Source organism: Amblyomma mixtum, chromosome 10, assembly GCF_055824585.1.
Source record: "Amblyomma mixtum isolate Tamu chromosome 10, ASM5582458v1, whole genome shotgun sequence".
Classification (NCBI taxonomy): Eukaryota; Metazoa; Arthropoda; class Arachnida; order Ixodida; family Ixodidae; genus Amblyomma; species Amblyomma mixtum.
Window position 1 is genome coordinate 62,650,866 of NC_143021.1, and position 21,588 is coordinate 62,672,453.

Here is a 21,588-nt window from a genome sequence, read left to right on the forward strand (position 1 = left end):
GGACTAACGTTAACAATGTTAGCTTTTATGCCATTACTACTCATTACATTGATCAGGCAACTTGCATGCGATCGTGTCTTATTGAATGCTCAGAATTTTCCGATAGACACACGAGTCGCAATATAGCAGCCTGGGCAAATGAAGTTTTAGAAAGATTTGCTATCCGAAACAAAATTTGTGCAGTTGTCACTGACAATGCAGCTAACATGAAAGCAGCTGTGACGGAACTAAATCTTCCACACTTGGGTTGTTTCGCGCATACTTTAAATTTGGTCGTCACAGATGCCATTTCGGCATCTATTAGGGCAAAACTTGATGAAGCGAAGTCTATTGTCCAGTACTTCAAGCAAAGCAGCTCGGCACTCGCGAAACTTCACGAGATGCAAATTTCACTTAATAAAGATAAACTTAAATTAAAGCAAGATGTTCCCACTCGATGAAATTCCACCTTTGATATGTTAGACAGATTACTGAGAAAAAAAGAGCCACTTGTTTCAACTCTGGCTTTACTTGGATACAAAGATCAATTAGAAGAACTAGAATGGACAGAACTGGCCCATGCTGTTAAGGTCTTGTCAGTGTTTAATCGTGTAACGGCAGACATTTCTGCCGAAGCAAATGTGTCATTGTCTAAAACGACCGTTTTGTCCAGGTTAATGAAGACTAATAGAGACGCTCCCGAGACTATTGTAAAGCTTGCAAACGAACTCATCGATGGCCTGACACGGCGGTTTGGTCAAACGAGTTAATTTCGCAGTCAGTACTTTTGGACCCACGGTTTAAGTCCCAAGGCTTCGGGGATGATGCGAAGTCTAAGGCTACTAAAAAAGCGCTTGTTTTGAGGGTAAAAGCGACTATACAAAGCACGGAGCCAGGACCAAGCAATGAGCCCGCGACTCTTGTTCGGACCTCCTCAGTATGGGATGAGTTTGACGCTTGCAAGGAACCCACGACCCTACAGAGCAGGCCGTCGTTGAGGTTGATAAGTACCTGAACGAGCCGTCTTTGAACCGTAGCAATGACCCCCTGAAGTGGTGGGAAAGTAGAAAATTCACATACCCGAACTTGTATGCACTGGCTTTAAAAAGGCTTTGTATTCCCGCGACGAGTGTACCCTGTGAGAGAATATTCTCTAAATTTGGCCAAATTTGCACTGAAAGGAGAAGTAGTCTCACTTCTGATAAAGTCAGCAAGACATTGTTTATAAACCACAACCTACATTTCATGTAGAATTTTGCGTGGTTTGTGGATGTTAAGTACTTTTTTTTTAAGTGTATTTTTGTATTGTACTGTGACACTAATGGTGCATTGTATTGTGACACTAATTTTGTATGGTTTTACTTCTGATAAAGTCAGCAAAACATTGTTTATAAACCACAACCTACATTTCATGTAGAACTTTGCATGGTTTGTGGATGTTAAGTACTTTTTTTTTAAGTGTATTTTTGTATTGTACTGTGACAATGTATGGTTTTACAGCTCACTCAGTCAGCAAAACATTATTTATGAACCATAACCTGCATTTGATTTAGAACTTTTTACTGTAGATAAGTTGTCGATATTAAGTACCTTGTTGAAGTGTATTTTTGTATTGTACTCTGACATTAATTGTGTATTGCATTGTGACACTAATTTTGTATGCGTATGTGAATAAATGAATAGCGTGGAAAGAAAAATTAATTTTTGTTTTTATTCCGACTAAAGTGGATTTAAAACAACCACAAAAACAGAAAAGCTTCTTTAATAACCATTCAGACACATTTTTCTAGAAAAGTACATCACATTCTATCTGTTAAGTATCATAAACATTATGTCCACAACATCAGAAAATAAAGGTTCATTACCGTTCACAATTCGCGCTTTTAAAATGCGTAATTAATAAATATACTCCATGCGTACTGAAAGTACCTGCATAATGCAGGTTACACTTGAACCTGTGTTATACAGTCCCGTTATTTGGCTTTGAAAAAGAATATATGCATTAGTAGAATGACTGTGTTATAGGTACTAATTCCTTCGATGTGTTGCATCAACACACGATGCAAGATCGATGAGAGTCATGAGACAGCGATCGAACAGCAGCGGTTAACGAACGCGAACGGAGCCATTCTTTGCCAATGCTTTGCGAGAAGACACGGCTCTTCGGTACAGCTCACTGAACGAGAGAGAGCCGGCTCTCTAGAAGAACCGCCGCTCACTTTAACTGAACCACGTACGACGCCACGGCTCACTCGTTCTCTAAAAAGAGCGGTTAAAAAGACAGCCGAAGGCGAGAAGACACGGCTGTTCGGTACAGCTCACTGAACGAGAGAGAGCCGGCTCTCCAGAAGAACCGCCGCTCACTTTAACTGAACCACGTACGACGCCACGGCTCACTCGTTCTCTAAAAAGAGCGGTTAAAAAGAAAGCCGAAGGTGAGGGGGTGTTTGCGACTCTTGCCAGGAAGGGTGGGAGCGAGAGAGAGCCGGCTTCCCCTCTCCAAAAGAAGCACGGCTCACTCAAAAGATCCGGCTCACTGTTGCAGATTCAAGTGAGCCGGTGAGCCGCTCAAATGAGCCGGCTCACTTCAGTGAGCGGAGCCGCTCTGAGCCGCTCACTGAAGTGAGCCGTTTTGTCCATCTCTAGTTCTAAGCAGCTCGTCGCGTGGCCCCTAGCCAGGCGACGGTGGCGCGGCCGTTCTAAAACAAACAAAGCAAATGCTCCTGGCAGATAGCATGCCGTTCCAAAAAGTAAAAGTAGTAACGGCAGAGAGAGGTGCCGGCATGGGACGGGACGCACCCCGGCGCATTGTCTGGGGTCAGTTTTATGGCTTTTCGTGAGCGGTGTCGAACAATCTGAAAGAAAGCTTCAAGGACGTTTGAGGGAAGCTCGCGTGGAAGGCCGCTGGGTGCACGCGCGACCGTCTTGCTGCTGGATGGCGGGTAACGAGCTGTGTTTCCTCTTCTACTGGCCAGAGGGCTCAGATGCCACCCTGTATCTGTGTTTCGAGCCACAGCTGGTGGAAGTTGTGCTTTTGTGCATTTTGTTGTCTTGTCAGTGTGTTCTTACCGTCTGTGGAAAAGCTCACAAGCGCGATCGGCTTCTTGAAAGGCACGCGGTCCTCGCGAGCAAACAAGCTCGTGGGTACCGGGGCGTTATTGGTCTTTTCAATTGTGGAGAAAATGCTCCGATTGCTTCCAAGAAGCTTATCTCAGATTGCTCACTAAAGTGGTCCGCAGAATGCTGGGGAAACATGTAAGGAGGCGTTTGGGCAGAGGGCTATTGGAGGAGTGTCGGAGTCGTGAGAAACGGACAGGGCCTAGCTTTGCGTTGGCCATGTTCCGAATAACGAGGAGCCGCTACGCGTAGCGCGAGCTAAGTCGGTCAGGCAGGACAGAGTTTCGTAAGGGCGAGCTCAGGCCTGACGCTCCCGATCGTTCTTGATGCTAGCAACCACCCTGTCGATGTATAAACAGAGTAAATAGTTTGTAAATAAACCAAGCTGTACAATTCTGCAAAGAGGTTCGTCTACGACTCATCTCCCTCGTGCAATGTGTCGCGCCCAAACAGACCCCAAACTCCACCTGAGGAGGACCTGAACTCAAATCTGACTGTCTGCTTAAGACTAGCCCGTAAGCTCTGAGAGGACGAACGTGCGGACAATGTATAATCGAGTATGTGCTCGCACTACTGCAGAGGTTAAGTGAGACAAATAAATTGTGAGGTCAAACTTGAGAACAGCTCAAAAGGTACCGAAACGTTACTATGACAAGAATGCTAGGAAGAGATCATTCTAGGCTCGTGACAGAGCTACGATATTGCGGCCTAACAGGCTCCTTAGTTGGGGGTGCAATGGGATGGGCCGTTGAAGTACTCGATCGCATCTCTGAAGTTAACTACTTGGTGAAACTCTCTGGTAGGAGACTCGCGCGAAGAAAGGGTTTATCATGTGTAACATATTAAAGCCAATTCTACAAAGGAAAGAGGTCGTCAGCTTCACCTTAAACATGCCACAGGACGTTCCTGTAGATACTCCTTGTTTTCAGCAGGAATCAGCTTCTCAAATTGAGGAGATCCTCGCGCACACCGTCTACCGATATGAGTTGAGTCGTGAGCAGGTGGAGGATAGTAAGGACCGAATTTTCGCACTGTTTCAGGGCAAGATCCAGTAAAACCTACTTGATAACACACAACATTGAACTGACATCACAGGTCCCTTCCAAATCTAATAAGCTGGACCGAACGTCTCACACGCAAATGGAAATTATGAAGAAAAAGATGAACAGAATGCTAGAACTCGGAGTCTACAAGGAGAGAATCAGTGATTACATCGCTCCGTGTTTGTTTGCCGAGGTTCCTGGAAAGGATCCACAACCATGTGTTGGTGATAATTATGATGAACGCAGTAACAAAATACCAAATCTACCATTGCCCAATATTCAGGAAAGAGTAGAACTGGTAAGCGGGGCTACGTTTGATTTGGTGAGAGTCTACTGCCAAGTGCTAATAACTAAACGAGCCTGTCGCTATGCGGCGTTCATCACTCCTTTTCAGAGTTGTTCAGCCAGTTAATATGAGTGTTGGGCTGAAAAACGCCGCATTCTGTTTTACCAGATAAATGGACAGGGAGCTTAAAGGCCTCAGTGATTTCGCATTGCCCTATCTCGATGATGTAGCTGCATTTTCAAACAACTGGAGGTCTCACGTAGAACACATTTGAAAAATTTTCGAGAGGTTTAGTGCCGCAGGATTGACGCTGAAAACAAAGTGCCACTTAGGTAGAGCATAAGTGACGATGAAACAGGACAAGAAAAGTGTGAGCCCATGAAAACTAAAGTGGCGGCTATAAGATATTTCCCAAGGACGGCAACCAAGGAAGACGTGCGGTCTTTCCTCAGTATGACTGGTCACTGCTAGCACTACATAGAGAATTACTCAGAAATAGCGAGTCCCCTCACAAATAACCTACGGAAGCAGGAGGCTGATGTGGTGAACTGGATACCGCCAAGCAGGAAGCCTTCGAAAATCTTAAGGAAGCTCCGTTACCGCGACCAGTGGTGGTTTCATCACATTTTTCTCGAGAATTCCTTCTCCAGTGCGATTGTAGCAAATTGCTGAAACAGGAACGTTTAGAGCGAGCAAAAGGAGTACTCATCGTGCTTTCTAAGATCAACGAAAAGAAATAAGAACATCCCGTGTTTCACATTACTCGAAAATTGACACCGCGAGAGGAAGAATACAGCACCTCTGAGAAAGAGTGCTGGTGAACCATTCAAAAACTCGTCCACGGTACAAAATTCACGGTCGAGACCGACCACTGCCCTTTGTCATGGCTGAAGCAAATGCCGTGCAAGAATGGCAGACTCCTCAGATGAAGCCTCAAAGCGTAAAATGCAAAAAGGGAAGCGAGAACCGAAATGCAGACGGTCTGAGTAGAGGGTTCTAAGTTACCAGAACACGAGACGGCGTTAAATAATCGTCTTAGACCTCTGCGTCACTTTTGTTTTGTTTTGCCGTGTTGTCGAGAGCCGAATACTCGGTCAGTGAAAACAGAACGCCGGGAGAGGTCTTTTATAGCAAACGGCCTCTGGCGGTCCTTCGTCGCTAGGGCACCACTGTGGGCAGGGTTTCCACGAACGCGCGCCTGCCTGCGCGCGCGCGCAACACGGGCAACACAGGGGGTAGAAACACGGACAAACAGAGGGGACAAACACGAGAATACTCGTGTTTGTCCCTTCTGGCCCGAACCCGCCGTGGCGGCGGCTTACCGCACCGCGGGTTGGGTGCCCCAGCTCTGGCTGTTAGGACTGGCACGCTGGTGCTAGAGAGCGACAACTGCTTCTAGCCGTTTGAGCGTTATTGCATGAATAACCCCCATATTCTTGGCGCCGAATGTGTGGCCAGAGGTGGCGGCGAATGGGATTGACTTCCAATCCGTGCTGTGGTTGTCCAACACGCCTTCTCAGCAGCAGCATCTTGATACGGAAGTAACAACTACTGCAGGTTTATCGCCTGAGGCGGATGCTAGCCCCTGCTATTTTATATCATTTGAGCCGAGCGGTGAATCACGCGACACACTGGCTCAGACGAGCGGCGACGCTGGGCACTTCTCGCCAAGCGCTATACCGCCATAGGGAGAGCACGGCGCGACCTGTGCAGCTTTGCTCATCCTACGCCGTGGCCCCTTAGCCAGAACTTCCTGGCCAGGCCAACCCCTAAGAGCCTGCGTTGCGCAACGCCTTGCGCCTCACAGCGAGCCTCACGGGTACTGTGCAGAACACCCTGCTAACACCCGCTCCAGCGCCGAGGCCGAGGCTACGTGTGGACCTTCCCAGCTACGGCAACTATCATGATCTTGTCAGTGCCAACGAGTACCTGGATCGCATGCTGACTCACTGGCAGAGGCTTACCGATGGCGAGGTTCTGGCACGTGTCGTGCCAGTCTCACTGACCGATCAGGCTGCCCGCTGGTTCCGCCTCAGTGGCCACCGGTCACGCACAGTGAAGGAGTTCCGAGCGAGGTTTCGCGAGGAATTCTTGCCCGCAGATTTCGAGCCTCGTCTTCGGCGCGAGTTGGAGCTGCGTGCTGTCATGCCGGGAAACCTGCCCGGATTCCAATTCTTCAGGCCGCTAACTTTCTCCTGCGAGCGTCCCTTTTGACAAGCCCTGGTGCTGCACCGCAAGGCACGCGCCCTAACGCTCCCTGACAAGCCACGATGCTGCGCCGTACGGCAGCCGAGTCCTAAGGAGAAGCATCTGCAAGCAACACTCCTGGACCTGTCGCAAGGTGCCAGACACCGAGGCGCCGTTTTCCTTCTCCCCCGGACGCCACCGCGCGCGGCAAAATTTGAAGCGGTTGGCCCGCGCGGTCGCTGGTTGGTCCTTTCGGACTGCCGTCGAGTGCTGCCTTTGGATTCGCCAGTTCTGAGGGGCCACCGTTACTCAGGCTATATAAGCCCCACCGCTGCAGCTTTGGAAGTGTGTGACCGAGTGACCGACCCACCGTGAGTCGAGTGCTGCTCACGAGTGGAGTCGGATGGTGTGACGTGCTGGTGTCTCGCTGATCGTCGCTGTGCGAGTACAGTCGCGTTGTGTAGCTCTCGGCCCCCGTGCCGATGTTGAACTATATTAAGGCGGAAGCCTTTAATGTCTCATCATTGTAAGCAGCAGTTGTCGACAGAAAATGTCACGCTTTTCAATTGGTGGAAACGGTCGTGAGGTCACAGTGCGCGAATTTCAAACGGGGCCAATTGTACTTTGGCTAGTAACCATGCAACCAATTGAAGGGATCATATAGTGATGCTCCAAGTAAGTGGACTGAGCTTAGTTAATTGCTTAATTACCCAATTAGCCTAATTAGCTTTACTAGTCAGGCCATATAAATAAATAAAACCGATTAAGAAATTGGTCGAGCTCAGGAATCGAACCCTGGTCTTCGGCGTGAGAGACGAGCATGCTATCCACTCCGCCATGCCAGCTCGATGGTTTCGAATGAACAAAGGCGCGTCTAGTGAATACGGTGTCTTCACTCACTCTCATCCTCCTCCATTCCCTTCCGGCGAGGTTTAGGTGTCCACCGACAAATGAGAGACAGATACATTTTCTTTCCTCAAAAACCAATTTACCGACGAGCGAGGCGTAGAACCGAATGGGCGATGGCGTTCTATGGACTCCTTGGCAGCGTTGCAAGACGCTGTCGCGTTCCACTCTTAGGGGCGAAGCTTAACATCTTAACCACATATCAGTGACCACACTTTAGGTCAAAAAAGTGCCCCCCCCCCCTGAATTTTGTGAGACAGTTACTGCGTAATTTCCTTTCCTCAAATGCAATTTTCATTTTCTTCATTGCGGCTCCTCTTTATCTATCTTCTTTCACTCCCACTTCCTCCCTTCCTCTACGGTGCGGTTCAGGTGTCCACCGAGATGACAGAGAATTACTGCGCCATTTCCTTTCCTCAAAAAGCGTTGCGTTCAAAGGGCAAGGCATCGCGCCGAACGGGTGGTGGCGTTCCGTGGACTCCCTGGCAGCGCTACAACACGCTGTCGCGTTCCACTCCTAAAGGCGAAGCTTAAGCGTCATTAATTAGCAGTTAATTAATATTCAGGCATTAATCAGTAATTAACCATTAATTAGTGATTTGTCATCACTTAGTAATTAGTACTCAATTATATGTGACGCCACCAGTGCCACAGAAACAGCGAAGTTGGTGCGGAAAACGCTTCCGTCTCTACCCACTTTAGACAGTCAAAGTTCCCCCTGAATTTTATGCCCTGTACATAATGTATAAAGCGTTTTCTTACTCTCACCGACGCCTGACTCGGAGTCTTCGCTACCGCTGAGAGAGCTGGCAACGCTCAGTCACGAAACGGGTGGCGAGCGCAACGGGACCACCTCTATGGCACAACAGTGCTCAGCATCCAGGCGAATCCTTGCTTGAGTACGTGAGGGCGATGGACGAACTTTATCGTATCGCAGACCCCACATCTCCCAAGACAAGCTCACGCTACCTTCGCAGCTTACCTACAACGCGTACAGTTCGGGTATTTGGCCGAACTCGCCTCGTCAGCCAAGCGCATACAGGCGGGCATACTGGGCCACCGCGCCTATCGGCCACCACCGCCAGCTTCTCAGGCAATTGAGCCGCGATGCGCCTGCAACGTAGACACTTTTCGCATTCGTTCCCGAGGAGCCGAAACTGTTGCATTCGGTGACGGGCAACTGAGAAATGGTTGGGAACTATCAGACCGAGCTCTGGACCCGTACACGCATGCTATGCGTGCAGCACACGCTGCACCTGGTCAAGGTACGCAGGATCGGGACCGACATACCGACCCGAGAACGCTAGAGCGAAGGGCAAATGCGACGGTACGCCCGGCAGGGAGGAATTGCTCAACGTAAGTTCACGGCTTTGCTAGACACAGGAGCGAGCGCATTCCTGTTTGGCGTCGAGGTGTTTGAGCATCTCCGTCGGAACGGAATCTGACTACGAGCGAGCAACCTTACGTTCTGATTAGCCAGCGGCACTGTTCACGCTAGCGGTGCCGCTCGGCTTGTGGTGCGGTGGGACAAACGAGTGAGGCGCCAACACTTCGCTCACCTCTCCGGCCTATCGGTTCCAATTATTTTTGGTACAGACTTCCTCGCCAAGACGGGCATTTTTATTGACGTCTGCAACGGAGCATATAGGGAGCGAGCATGTGGCACCCTGACACCTTTCATTAAACCCCCAAAATCGTCCGAAGAACATTTGCTTTCCGATTATACCTGCGCAGACGTACGCAACGATCGCCTGAAAAAGCCCCTCGAAACGCCTCAGGCCAGGCTGATATACTACTCTGTCGACAGCGCGAAAAGAAAAAGCGCAGAAGGCAACAGCTACCCTCCAGCGCGACCCCATGTCCCCCCTGCGATTGTACTTCTCCGCCGCGGCAGCATGAGGCATTCCCATCCGCTGCTCGGAAACTCAAGTACTTTTTCGGGGAAGGAAAAAGCGCACTTGTCTCTCCTGCTGAACAAGTACGACGCCGTATTCACTGAGCGGCTTCGTTGCATTACGCAGGTTGGGCACAAAATTGAGACAGGCGACGCCCTTCCGTGGAAGTGCAATCCTCGGCCAGTCAGTTTGGCTAATAGGAAAACACTTGATGACGCACTGGACGAACTTCTCGATGCAGGCGTTGTAGAAGGTTCAAACGCGATGGAACTACCCGCCTTTGTGTGGAATATCGACGCCTGAACGACGTGATATGGAAGGACGCATTCTCTCGATCGTGTCCAGTGTTGGCGGAGCGAAGAACTTCACTACGCTCGATGCCAGCAGAGGATACTTTCAGATGGATATGCCTCCCAGTGACCGAGAGAAGACTGCCTTCACTTGTCACAGGGGACTTTTCCAATTTACCCGAATGCCGTTCGGCCTGGTCGGAGCGCCCGTTACGTACCGGCGTCTGATGGACCGTGTCCTAGGCGATGCAAGGTACCACCACGCTCTTTCTTACTTGGATCACATTGTGGTGCATTCGGCAACCTCTGATGGGCACTTACGCCATCTCAGGGATGTACTGGAAAGGCTGAGGTCAGCGGGAATCACTCTGAACCCGAACAAGACCTAGATAGCCGCGACCCGAATAACACTGTTGGGGTTTACGCTCGACAAAAGATGCCTTCTGCCGTGCGAGGACAAGCCGCGGGCTGTTTTGCAGTTCCCGTCGCCGGCAGACATAGGCGGACTGAGACGCTTTCTGGGGCTGGTGAACTTTTATCTTCAGTTTATCCCAGTTTATCCCAGTCCCCCTTCACGACGTTTTTGAGGAAAGGTGTAAAGTGGCATTGGGGACCCGAGTAAGAGGCGGCACTACGCTACCTCACTTGCATGCTCGCGGAAACCAGAGCTGAGGCTGCCTGACCTGAACAGAGAATTTGTGATCTACACGGACGTTTGTGACCTGAGCTTAGGAGCTGTTCTGCTTCACGAGCACGAAGGTAGCTTGAGACCGGTGGCGTTCACCAGCCACTCATTAACTCCCGCAGAGAGAAACCATTCCATGACAGAAAAATTAATGACTCGCGATAATGTTCGCTCTGCGGAAGTTCGACTACTACGTCGAAGTAGTAGCTTTCGTGATTGAGACTGATCACATGGCCCTCACGTGGCTGAGGCGCCTAGGCGAACCGGGCGAACGCTCAGCGCGATGGTCGCTACTCCTCCAGCGTTACGACTTCACCGTGCGCTACAGGAGGAGCAAGAACAACGTGGTGGCGGACGCGCTTTTGCGCGCTCCCGTTGACGGCGTGGTAACACTACTACCCACTCCGCCGCACCCGACAGCCGGAGCAGCGCGATTACCGCGAAGCTCACCCAACGCCCCGAGGGAAGGGACAACCCACCTTCCCAGGGCGAAAGCGTGAACCACGTGGAAGGCATCAGTTCAGTGGTGAGCGTTTTGAGCAGAAAGGAACGATTGGGAGGATCCATTTTGTCGGAGAGACTTGGTCGTCGAATTTCGTCGTCAGGATAACCGAGCGACGAGGAAAAAGGCCGAGCTTGAGTCGACTCCTGGAGCTGCAGTGGCTGATTCAGACAAAAGCGAGGAAAGGTTTAAAGAAGTACTGGAATTTGTCCTATTGAAAACAGAAAGTAGAGAGGGATGCCAGGAAGGTGCCAGTATTGTACATGAGAGTCAGAAGCCAAAGCGCAGTACCCAAGAGGGCTTCAAAACCAGCGCATGGGAACCCCCGATGACGGCAAGTGCTGCGGTGCTGCATACTAATTCCGCTAGTGCAGAAAAGTGTTTCTTTTATGAATCTCAAGAGCATAAAACGGAAGACTGCCAGTCAGCCCTACCCATCGAAGAAAAAAGAAATAGATTAGCGAAGGCAAGGCGTTGTTTTCGCTGCACAAAGTGGGGTCACCAGGCGAAAGACTGTAGACGACAGACCAGTTGCATACACTGTAAAAAAAGGCATACGTCTTCAGTCTGCAATCCCAATAGGAAAGCGGGGAGCAACAATGCGACAAATGAAGGGCTATCCAGGGCCTCTGCAGCCACTACAGCCAACGTCCACGCAGCAATTGGCAGGGAAGAGAACAAGGAAGTAGCTCTGCAGACGTTTCGCGCATGGGCCGTTGGAGACAGTGTGCATGGCTACATACGCGGATTGCTGGATGGAGGAAGTCTGCGAACCTTTACCAGAGAAGATGCCTCACGAACGCTAAACTTGAGAGTCTTGGGAGAGAAGGACTTCCAACTGAACACATTCGGCTGCGATAGTACAGGTGTGCGAAAATGCCGCGTTGTCGAGCTTGTTCTACGGGAACAATACGATCAAAAAGAAACAATGGTAGACGCTGTCGAAGTGCCATTTTTATACAGCGATATTCTGCAAGTCCCTGTGGAGCACAGTTTTGTGCAAGAAGTGGAAAAGAGTGGAGCATTAATAGCAGACCAATTTCTGTGTACCGGCATGCCAGCAGTACCTGGCATCGGAATGCTGATTGGCTGAGACCACCTGTGGAAGTTCGTGACAGGAGAAGTTCGCCGTCACAAAGAGGACTACGGGTTAACCGCAGTCAATACCACATTAGGGTGGACATTCCAAGGTTCTTACAACGTCACCAGCGCACTCGCTTTAGCAACCAACGTGTATGTGCTGAGAATTGGGATCGAAGCCGCGGACGAAACGACTCTTCGAAAATTCTGGGAATTGGACACCATTGGAATTAACGACAAGCCAGATAATCAAACATATGAACCTTCTGTCCTAAATATTGAGGGGAAAAGTGACCTCTACGAGGTTGCGCTGCCATGGAAAGACGAAAGCGTCGAGCTGGCGAATAACAGAAACATGGCAGTGCACCGACTAAGTACCTTGACAAATTGACTTAGTCGCAACAAAGAAATGATGGAAGAGTACGACTTCGGCAATTAGAGGCTACATGGAAGGAGGGTATGCGGAAAGAGTTCCTAAGGGTGCAAGGACCAGCCACGTCTACTATATGCGGCACCAACCAGTTATCAGAACGGAGTCGATCACTACCAAATTGCGCGTACTGTTTGACGCCTCATCGCACGCGTCCGGCAAGGAGTCACTTAATGACCACTTAGAAAAAGGACCCAAGCTGATCAGCGATTTGGTGTGCATTTTACTGCGATTCCATCTGCACGAGGTTGCACTTGTTGCCGATATAGAGAAGGCATTTCTGCAAATCAGCGTCCGACCAAAGAACAGAGATGCGCTGAGATTTCATTGGTATAGCTGCCCACCTATTACTCAGGAACCTTTGCCCAACGTAGAAGAATGGAGAATGTGTAGGGTACCATTTGAAACTACAGCAAGTCCCTACTTTCTCACAGCCACACTTCTTCATCACTTCGAAAAGAAAAAGGGTGTCTTCAGAGAAACTGCTAGCTTACTGAAGGACTCCTTCTACGTAGACGAAAATGCACGTCAAGCTCCGCCGCAGTGCGAAGAGAACTGAGCCGTGGGGATGGCGCCGCCTGAGGCGGAACACAAAAGGTCCTTGGTCTGCATTGGATGCCCGCACTCTCCTGGGGAGAGGAGGCGAAAGCAATAGAATTACTGTATCCCTTCCCGTCCCCTCCACCAGTACAACCACTTGGCCGCATGGCAATATCTCTCACAAGTGTGCTAACTAACGTGAGCACGGGGAGCAAGACGAAACGAGCAGTGTTGCGGGCGTCATCGAGAGTGTTTGACCCTTTGGGCCTTGTGTCTCCGTTTGTGGTACGAGCAAAGATACTATTTCAGAGGATGCGGGTAAAAGGGTTAGGTTGGGATAAGCCATTACCCTGCGACTTGGAAGCTGAGTGGACACATTGGTGTGCAGATCTCGTGAAGCTCAAAGAACTGCATTTCCCACGCTGCCTCGTGTCGAACAATGGGATCTCTTGGCAGATGCACATTTTCTGCGATGTAAGCCCGTAGGCTTACGGCTGCTGCGGCTACCTCAAGATTCAAGACGACAACGGAAAATCCTCGGTCGTCAAAGCCTCTCCCTTGAAGAGCTTGCCGCTCTACTTACCGATGTAGATGCCACCATTAACTCTCGACCGCTAACGTACAGCACTAATGAACCTGCTGAGTCATCTGTTTTAACGCCGTCCCATTTGTTGACTGGCAGGAAACTCACAGCCCCCCCCCCCCCCCTCCTGCAGCACACTCCACCCGCGTTCCTTCAGCCGCTGCTTCGGACATTACTCGTCGCTTTAAATACTGGAAATCTATTGACAACTTGTTTTGGAAGCGATGGCGAAGGGAGTACTTGCTGCATCTACGGTCAGCTCACACATCGGCAGCAAGTCCGGCCAACACTCGGCAAGTGGACGACATCGTCATTGTCCATGACGATAATGCCCCAATACGTATGTGGCGCACAGCTCGCGTCGTTGAACTATTCAAAGGGCGAGATGGCCACGTGCGTGCTTGCGAAATAAAGATGCCATCCGGAATGAAGCTACGGCGACCAGTGCAACTTCTCTACTCTCTAGGGACTAAAGTAAAATCAGTATACTCATTTGGGGGGAGGATGTAGTGGAACCAGACAAGAAAGCCAGGCGCAGCTACCGTAGCATGTCTCCGTGTTTCCAGCCAAACTGGAGCATTCCGAGAAGGGGCGGAGCCGAAGTGGGGCCTCGAAGACGAAACCAACGTATCCCGTTACACGCAGAAACGAAAACGTGTTCCTGGAAGACTGCCCCTCAACGCCACTCGACTGTGACAGGCGCATCCAAAAATTGTAAGGCCGCGGCTCCGCCCCAGTGGGCCCGGAGCTGAAGAGGCTTGCGCGCCGACCCCAACCGGGAAAGAAGACTGCTGCCAAGCGTCGAGTCGCCGACCATGAGACGGAAAGGGGGAAGACAGCGGCCACTGCGCCGAGTGCTCGGCCCAAGGAGAAGCTCACTGTATTCCGTCCACTTCGGAAGTACTATGTATTTCAGTCCATAATATAGTCCTGTTTTGCTCTCCTAAAACAATGGTCTCTTCACTGTTGTTAAATAATAGCGAACCCATACAGCTTAAACTTATCCCACAAAAACTGCGATATAATCACCGTTTCCTTACTTTAATTCACTACAGTGCTGAAGCCAACCTTCTTCGAGCCTTAATGACAACGTATGGAGAAGCAGCGATTAAATTGCAGTTTTTCCATGCCTCCCGTGACCTATAACCTCTCTTTGAGGTCACAGCCATCGTTCAGCTGTTGAAACTGATACCGAAACAACACGAGAAAGAAAATATTTATCGGTCGTGTTAAAATACCACGTGGTAATCCGTGTAATAATGCTCTACACCTCATTACCAAGAAAAAAAAAACACCCATCCAAAAGTCACGTGTCTACATTCCTTTAACTGTGGACTTTTTTGCCGTAGACAAATTCTGTGCGGCAGTCCTCGATCTGGTCGGAGCTCCACTGCGACTTAAGTTGTATCCTCTATCAAAACGCGGTCACCGCGGCCCGAAGCCGACCCCAAGTCCTCGGGCTAAGCAGTACGCGGGGCCGATCCCTACCGTGTTTCGATGAAAGCGAAGCCCAAGGCCCCATTGTTCTGTGCGGTGTCGTGCGCGTTAAAGAATCCTATGTTAGTGAAATTTCGAAAACCTCCTCTACAACGTCTCTCATAGCGCGAAATGAGAATTTCAGCAACGGCTGGTGACCTGCAAGTAATAAACTACAGGTAGCGTGACTTCCGATACTGCCCACGCTTGGTTGTTGCCGTTTGCGTAGAACATGGCAATCTGTCTCACTGCTGTTCTTGGTAGCTCTCCTCAGTTTTCCTGTCACGAGAAGGAAGCACACATTTCCTCGTACCTCTACCTTGTTGAGAAAAGAAGCACCTTTAATGATCGTTCTAAATAACGACCTAGCTGAAGGAACAAGGTTCACATTTCATGTCCCTTTTTGCGAGCATGCTATCTTGCTTATCAAGGTATTGTTTGAAACTTTATTCCGCAGGTGGAAATCGGCAACGGTATTTGTGTGGAAAAAACGGTCATCGACTGTTTGCTGGTCCCCTGCCGAGGCCAACCCTGCAAGTTTGCCCGCCACCTCTTGCGTAGTGTCTTCACAGTCGAAGAACTCCGTGGCAAATCACTGACTCGCAAAGGCGGCAATGCCAACAAGGACGCAGAAAAAAAAAAATAACCACTTGATTCGGACCGAGTTGGCGCCATTATCGGTATGTCTGTGCATTTCATCATTTTAGCCTCGCGGCAGGAGCTTTGCAAAGGAGTCTCAGAGTTTACTCTTAAATAACGAAAATATGTATTGGGGCATTTTACTTACCTCTTAAAGAAATCAATTTAAAGAATGTAAGTAAATGATACTCTGTAAGATTGCTCTGTATACAGAAGGTTCTCCATTTTGGCTTTTTGTTAATCGAAGATTAAGTGATTAAATGAAAGCACGCGAAATGTTACAACCTGCAGCATATCGTGCTGTATTTAGTGATAGGCGGAACTTCAGAAAATCTCTACTGTGGAGCATGCAGTACGAGGACAATTAATTCTTCTTTCATTCTGGAAGGCTCGGAAAAGCCTTCAGGGTAGGCTCCCTATCGATATACAAAAATTACGCACAATTCGTTTTCGAAATTTTAATTACGTTGAGAAAAAAGGTTTCAACGGGAAAACAGTACACTAAAACAACGTTTTGTCCTTGTGAGATAAACTGAAATGACATCTCTTTGGTGCCTTGATTATTGCATGCAGTGAAATGTACTGTGACCAAATTCAGAATACTTAATATTTTCTTGAGGAACATACGCCTATGTTTCGAACAGTGCATGTTCTCTTACCCTCGCCGAACGAAGACTAGGTGCGGAGGTTCGAGAGATATTTCTCTCCTCTATAGCGGCAGTGATCATCTTACCGGCCCCCACAGACCGATGTGCTACACTAATGCACTTATGAAGATGGGTCGATGGAGGTACTTAATATCTTATGTGGTTCTGCACTCGTCCTCCTCCAAGCGCTTATTTATCAAATTAGGTTTGTATGTTTTCCTTGTGTTCTTCCTAAATGGATGAAATTGTAATGACGTGTAAAGTGGACATTCGCTTCTTCCGCTCTTTTTTTTTATGATTACCTCGTTACATAAATGTTGCTTATGTCCTTGAACCCCAATCAGAGTCTGATGCAAGCACATGATCCCTTGAAATGGAATTCAGAAGATGCGCATGCTACACCTGCTCTACACTTTATTTTTCTTTTATTTTTTAGGCTGCACATACTCCAAATTTCCAGGAGTGGCGGTCCAGCAGATAAGGACAAGCCTTTCATCAATGGTGTCACGAAAAATAAAATGACAATGCCATTGATTGATGTTAGCGTTTTGGAATAAATTAATACTTAAAAGCTATACCTGATCAGTGTACTTGTTGCCTGCAGCATTCATCTATTTTTTGGTGTTTATATGGATGCATTGACGGAGTATTTTACTGATGATTAAAGATACAGATCCGCACAAGTACCACCGTTATGCGCTTCTTGCAGGATAAAATAATATGGCGACAATGTTTCTAAAATTATTTCTCTCATCGCTAATCTCATCAAAAAATCAGACATTACATCCACACTACAAAATCTGACATGACATCACATCTGATAACATTACAGAATGCTGCTACTGATTATGTCTCGAGACAAACGCTGGAAGCTGAACCAAGCGAAAACGAAGTGACCAGCAACGATCTCACCTGCCTTGCCGTAATCGCGAGCAGCCATAGCCGCATACGCGAACTTCAAGAGCGCGACCCCGAATGCCAAAAGTTCCGTGCCGAAGCTGGAACGAGCAACTCCAGCTATGAAGTCGAAGACGGCATTGTGTTGAAAAGGTCTATCGAAAGAGGACGCGTTTGCAGAAGAGTGGTGGTTCCCGCGGCGCTCCGAAGCAGTGCCATGGCGGTGCTTCATGACGACAACGGACACCTTGGAAGCGAGGAAATGAAAACCTTGCTGCAAAGAAAGTATTTGTGGCCGTCTATAGCGAAGGACATCCACCGTTACATCGAGTCATGCCACACGTGCCAAGTCGTAAACTCACGAACGACGCGAGCCGAAGGGTGCCTGAACCCCAGAAAAATTCCGAGCGAGCCCAATGTTGTCATTTCTCTCGATCATATGGGCCCCCTGGATGGAAACGAAGGATTGTACTTGTATGCATCGATCACGCAACAAGTTACATGGACGCGGTAGCACCTCTTCCAAGCACTATTTGGATTTTCTCACTAACCGCTGGACTCCCCGATTCGGCGTGCCCAGTATCGTCATCACGGATCAAGCTAAGGGCTTCGTGAACAAACCAACAGATCACGTTCACCATGGACTTGGAATTCAGCACGTGAACTCTCCTCCGTACTGGCCGCAGTCAAGAATGGTGGGAACACTGAAACAGGTACTACGGGAGGTCATCAGAAATTCCGAATCATGGAAAAAGGAACTACTTAAGGCGACACTCGGTATCAACGTCACAAAGCACCGCCTCAGCAACCTAAGTCCGTTTTATCTCATGCTCGGTTACGACCCGAAGGTGCCCGGAGAACTGAACATTGGAACCATCTTTGAGGAAATCGACGCCGCACAAAGACTGCGGTGCCACGACATGAAAAACTCTCTTGAGAGGAGCCAGGAGGAAACAACGAGACGCTACAACGAAAGACGTCAGACGTCGCATTTCCAGTGTGGAGATCTTGTTCTTCTCGAAATCGGCGCAAGATCTACATTAGATCCAAGATATGAAGGGCCGATCGAAATAACATCACTGACCGGTCCCAACGTGGCTGTCATAAGCAGGATCCCTCACAGTCCTGAAAGGTTAAACGAGAAAACTATGAACATCGAACAGCTGAGAATGTACGAGGAACGCGCCTAGGACCCCGGGGAATTGGTATCTACAACGTGCGCCTGAGGACAGGCGCTTATTTTGGAAGGGCCGTGTTCGTACTCCCATAATTTGCACGCCACGGGGTCTCAACACGCCCGCGCAAGACAGCGCTCCTGCACAGTATGCACGAGACGCCCCGCATCCGACTGTCAGGTTCAAGCGGTGGGCGCCAAGCGGAACAACCATCGCCTTCGAGCCACGTACGCTGTGCGGGGATCTGCGGCACATTCATACCCAAGCTTGTCAAAACACAGAGCCCGCGGCCCGGGACATTCAGCGTCGTGAAACGTAAACCACGAACTCACGAGGCGTGCCCGCATTCGCATTCCGAACTCGTAAATTTCCGAAGCGTCGGCACCACGGGAGCGAAGAATGCCGGCGTAACGTGAGCCGTCCACAGGCGCGCCGGGGAGAACGCCGAGCGACGAATGCTTCGAGCGAGGCCCGAGAGAGACGACCGAAAGACGCCGACGAAACGAGACGCGTCGGCAAGGCCCTCAGAACTCTGCCGATCCGCCGAACTTCCTACGTATCAACGATCCAGTTACCTTATTCTTGTATGCTTAAGTTTAAATAGACCACTTTACTTTATGCGAGAAGAATCCGGCCACTTCTTGCTAACACACGGAATCGTGACCGCACGTCCCTCTACAGCGCACGTCTCTGGGGCATGTGGTTTTCGTCGTTGGTGCGATGCCAAACTGCCGCCTTTTGCACCCCTTCCACACCTAGGGGTGGGGGCGTCGGCCCCACTTTGAGGCAAGAACGCGACCTTGGCAAGGACTGAGGTCTTCGGTGTCGAGTGACACGTCGTTCTAAACTGTACTTCAGCTTGCAGTGTTTGTTTCATGGGAGGCCGTGCGAATGGCGTTGGGGAGGAGCTGCTCGACGGCCCTTTGAACAACAGCCTTGCGACTTAACCTCTTCGTTTATAGAATTCCTTGAGAGAAAAAGCAGACGAGAAAAAAAAGAAAGAATGAAGAATCGAGCACCTCAGGAACTTAACGTTAGTCTGACTTCAATCATGGCGGGGGTACGGAGCTTAACGCAGGCGCACAATGCGCCATCTTTGAATACAAGCGGCAAAAGCCATCTCAGTCAAGCGAAGCAGTAAGGGACTGGGATCAGGTTAAACTTGGGCTCAGACTCGCCAGGTCTATGGTTGCATCGATGCTAACTTACTCTGATAAACGGTCAACATCGGCATCGCACCGTCAACCACAGTCCGACAGCGCCCAGCACAGTTCGAGGAATTGGAGTTAGCCTTGATTGTGTTGTTTGGGAACGTGCGCGCAAACGGTGCTGTTGTGAGAAGGCTCGCTGTGTTGGCAACATCATGGGTGTGTATATGTTTCTGTTCTTACATTTTGCCAGCTTTTAGCTCTGCTGGTTTACGAAGTGTTTTTGCAGATAAAAACGCTAATGTTAACCGAGACAAATTACCTTCCGCTGCGTCCAGGGGTGCCTCACTTCAATTACTCTCGAGGATATGGCTTAAGGCCGGAATACATGGAGCGTTTTTACCGCGGCGCGTCGTCGATTTTCGCCCGACGGCGCAGATTTGACGCCCGGCGTCGAGAAAAACGCCCGCCGCCGCCGATCAGGACCGGCTAGATTTTGACGCGCGGCGTCCGGTGAGACCGGAAGCGGCGGCTGAAGCGAGCCAATGGCAGCGCAGAAAGCCCGCTCTTCCGGTCCTCTGCCTGCCGCCGCCAACATGGCCGCCATGGCCGTCGAGCTGCGCCGTGTTTTTGGCACGGAAATGTTATTGTCGTGAAAATAAACGCTTCATCCGACTTGAAATGTCGCTTTTTTTGGAGAACACGGCCGAATCTTGGATCGGAATGCCTGCGCTCCCTCCCTGAAGCGAATCTGCCGAAGAAAACTGCAGCGGCTGGTGTCCGCGGCTGAGCGGGCGTCCAAAGGTACGCGACGGCATGCATTCGAGCTCGCAAATTTTTAGAGATACTTAAGCGCGCGTGCTAAAATTTGTGCAATGGTGTCGAAGTGAAACTTTCCTGATTTTAACAGAATGGTCAGCGTCGCTGTTCTCACAGACCGCCTTGCACAGTGGTGTTTGCCACTTGTTGATCACATTTGCTTTCGCGTCGAGGGATACGCGGCAGCGCGCCGCCGCTTCAACGCTCCATGTATCTCCAGCCGAGCGTCGCGCCGCCGCGACGTTTTCTGCCGCGCGAATGTCGTCGGAAAAAACGTCGCATGTATCCCGGCCTTTACGAGGTTTCAGAAGAGGCATGGAGTCTCGAGCCGACGCATTCACGAAGCAGGGGATACTACTGACAGCTCTGCTTGTTTTGTACTCCCTTATCTTTTTTTTTTTTTTTGGGGGGGGGGGGAGGGTGAGTCCGTCTTCCACGAACGGCATCGTTTCCCCGTGCTTGTGTTTCTCGTCGCCCGCGTGCCCTCCTTCACGTTTTTGCGTGTGATTTTCCTACGTCCGTGTGCGCGACGGGGGGCCAAAGGCGACCGGAACAGTGCGGGGACACTCCCGGCTTTGAGCGCTGGTGGCTGGCCCGAAATCGAGTTTCCTCGGCGGCGCCCGCGAAGCGAGTTTGGGCGCGAAACGGCCTGGTCAGGGAAAACGGCCGGGCCCCCTCGGCAAGCAAGACAGTGGCCTCTTCGACGGCAAGAAGAGAGACGTTTGTGTAGTGTGTTCCGTCTGACCACTTTTTATGTTTCTGCACCGTAAAGTTAATACAGCGTTCCTTGCTTGTTTTTTAAAGCATGCGTCCCTTCACTCACGTCACGTCAAAGAATGCGTGTTCACTCTCTCTTCAATATTCACCGTCGCAAGATTCGAGCCTCGCATATTTCGCTACACCGCTGTTTCCTCGTCTCAAGAGGATCTGAAGCAGTTACTCAGTGGCTGTCATCCAAACAATGTCTATAATTTCGACGAAATCGGCTTCTTTTTTAAGTTTGGCCCTTCTGCAACTCTTGCTGGCGGCATGCAATAAGGGATAAAGCGCAGCAAGTAGAGAATAACACTAGGCCTTATGTGCAATGTGAGCAGGACGGAGAAGGTGAAGCAGATCGCACAATTCAAATCTAAAAGACCCCGATGCTTTGGAAGAACTTTCTCCCCACCTATCTACTGCACATATGAAGGAAGTGAGAAATCACGGTTGACTTAAAATATTTTCAGAAGGCTTGAACAAAAATTTGACCAAAAGTTGAGGCCAC